Genomic DNA, 3,427 nt, shown 5'->3' with positions numbered 1-3,427 from the left:
TTCCTCAACTTGATTCATTCTTTTATTTCATGCATTTTGGTAAAGATTTTTGTTTTTATCTGGCTTCCAAGCCCACTACAAATAGAAGTTTCAAATTAGAATTCAAGAGAGAGTCTATCAATGATAAAAAGACAGAAAAATTCAAATTAAACAACCCCAATAGTTTCAGAAAGCAAATGATTTTATAGCTCCATCATCTAGAACAAGCCTGGATGTACCTAGGTCAGACTATAATTATATAAATTAATGTTCATATTTTGACTATAATATCAAGAAAATTTTCAGAACTATTTTGATGTTCAGAACTATTTTGTAAAAAGTTAAAAATGTCTAACATATTTTTAGTGATTAAAAAAGTGTTTTGCTCCAACAACATATCATGAAAAATTATATAGTAGAAATCATTTTTAAAATTCAGAATAGGGTGGGGGGATGGGGTAACTGGGTGGTGGGCATTAAGAAGGACATGTGATGTAGTGAGCGTTAGTGTTATATACAACTGATGAATCACTGAACTCTACCTTGGAAACTAGTTACACTATATGTTAACTAATTGAATTTAAATAAAATTAAATTTAAAAAATTCAGAATAGCTAATGTTTGAGTCTAGGGAAGAATAACATAAATTGGAATTTGACAATTGGACCTTAATGAAATGAATTTTTCCTGTATTCATGCATGGAAAAAGATGAGTAAGGCAAGCTATATAGTGGTTATACTTCTTTAGGAAATAGACGTTTCCAAATTCTTAAAACACCATAATAAGAAAACATGTTTTGTCTAAAAAACAATTTTTTTCTAATTTATATAACAGATTGTTATTTTTACTAAAAGCCTAAAATCTTATAGTAAAATAAATAGGGCTTTTAAAACTCTCACTAAAAATAATAATAATTATTATTAAAGATACAAGTTAAGGGGTGCTTGGGTGGCTCAGTTGGTTAAGCATCCGACTCTTGTTTTCTGCTCAGGTCATGATCTCAGAGTCCTGAGATGGAGACCCACATCGGGCTCCATGCTGAGAGGGCAATCTGCTTGAGATTCTTTCTCTCCCTCTCCTCTGTCCCTTTCCCTGCTTTCCCTCTCTCTCTCAAATAAATAAATAAATCTTTAAAAAAAAATAAAGAAACAAGGTAAGGTTAAACAAGTGTTTAGCTATAAATGGAAATATAAACCAAATGAAAGACAGGGATAATGTGCATATGAAGTATATTTTTATTTTTCTCTTTTATTAATTTATATACATGGCAGATCAATCTGGCAGTGGCATTTAAAATCCAATTATGGAAAAATACTTTTAATCTGAGTATTACATACATTGATATCTAGATCTACCACTATCCCCAGGAAAAAATTAAATTAGCTTAGTATAGACTGTTGTCCCTATTTATGCTCAATATTCACATTTTAATAATAAACATATATTATTTATCTTGTGTTTGATGTCTTTTAATATAATTCAGTGACTAAATTCTTTTGCAAATCCTGTAGGTTTTTCGATACATCTGGGAAATCACGTACTATAGTTTCTAAAGCCTTACAGTGACTTTAGAGCAATACTGTTCTAATTATCCTCAGAATTTTGTATTATTTTCCTTAAAATAGAAACACCACAAGAGGATACAATCCTTTAGCTCTTTGTTACGAACACATTTTGTAATAAAAAAATGACTGTGTATTTACACATATAGCAAAGTTTACATATTTCAGCTTTAGTTGAAATTAAATATATTTTTGAACCAACTTTAAGTTAGTTTATACATTTTATCTTCTGATAAAGTTCACATCTAAATATGGTCACTGTCATTGTCATGTATTTCTTATTTATTTATTTATTTATTTATTTATTTATTTATTTGAGAGAGAGTGAGAGCGAGAGAGTCACAGAGGGAGAGGGAGAAGCAGACTTACCGCTGAGCCGGGAGCCCGATGCGGGGCTCGATGCGGGGTTCGATCCCAGGACCCTGGGATCCTGACCTGAGCCTACAGCAGCAGCTTAACCAACTGAGCCACCCAGGTGCCCCATCATTTCTCATGTATTTTTAACATAGTCTACTTTATTCAAGTTATTTGATTGTTTCATTACCCTTGGAAAACCAGTGTAATTTAGCTCACTGTGTCAGTGGACAAGTTACTGGAATGGTACTTCTGTAGAATGAAAAAGTTTGTTCCACAGCCTCCTTATTTCTCCTACTGCTGTGGTTCTGAGGGTCTTCATCCCTACTCTTTAAAATTAGTGGACACTTCCACGTAGTGAGTCCCTCTTAATCCATTAAAAAGACCCAAAGCTTTATGTTGATTGTACATGCCTTATGGCCATATTGAACTATAAACTCCAAGGAGTAGAAACTCTGTCTAATCCTAACCTGGTATTCCTCATTGTTCAGAGGATTAGTATTCTCTATTGTTCTTGGCATAATACTTTGCAGAGACAGGCAAGTAATATATACAATGAATATGTATGCATTAATGGGCTTAATTGCTTGGTTGGTAATTATGCTACAGATAATAAGTTGCTTCCTTTTAAGCTCTTCAAAAACAATACAAATATGTTAACTGTTCAAATTTGAAAATTATTTGTTTTAATGGCATTCCAAATATTTGTAGGCACAATTTTTCTCTCTTTCATTGAACATCGCTAGAAATAGACCTAGAATTAAGACTGTAATATAGCTGTTAACTGCTTCTTCTGATTTTTCTTATAGGAATTATGCATAGATACATAGCAATACTGTTTTTCATCAGATTCAAAGGCTTTAAAGAACCAAGTTTTGTTGAGGTTCTTTTTTTTTCTTCAGGGTTTGTTTTTGTTGTTGTTGTTTCCCAAAATCAGCAGAAACAAAATAAGGTAATACTCGTAATAAGAAACAAGTTTCATAAAGCTCTGGTCCTTCAAATACAAAAAGTGAGAAGGCAAATTGTCTCTGTATCATTCAGGAAAATTATCTCTTTTAGTAGCTTGCAAGTAATTTAGGAAATATATGCTCCGCTAGTAGTATGGTACAGCTGGCTGCCAGGGATAAGGTACATAATTTAAAATTTGCTAATGCTTCTATCATTTAAAAAAAATTACTCAGTCTTCAGAGACTAGAAAGCAGAGAAGGGACTGTTTATCACAATTATGTAATGTCTTAATTAAGCAAGAAATAATAAGAAAAAAGTAAAATCTGTTTTATTTTCCAATTCAGTTGAACTCAAATTTTAGTATATGCAAATCCCAGGAGTCCATGTTAAGAATTCCTAGGAACTACTCTCTACTCCCACACATTGAAAAGTCTCTGTGTGTAAGTGTTCAGGAATATGAATTTTGAGAAGTACTTTAGGCAATTCTGAGCCAGCAAAGATTCATACCAACCTTCAAACTTTTTCTTGAAGTTTACTTAGTATTTTGATATACTAAGTATATCAAACCAGTCATGGTTCAGGG

The sequence above is a fragment of the Ursus maritimus genome, unplaced genomic scaffold (assembly GCF_017311325.1).
Source record: "Ursus maritimus isolate PB19 unplaced genomic scaffold, ASM1731132v1 scaffold_11, whole genome shotgun sequence".
Lineage (NCBI taxonomy): Eukaryota > Metazoa > Chordata > Mammalia > Carnivora > Ursidae > Ursus > Ursus maritimus.
This window is presented reverse-complemented; position numbering follows the sequence as displayed.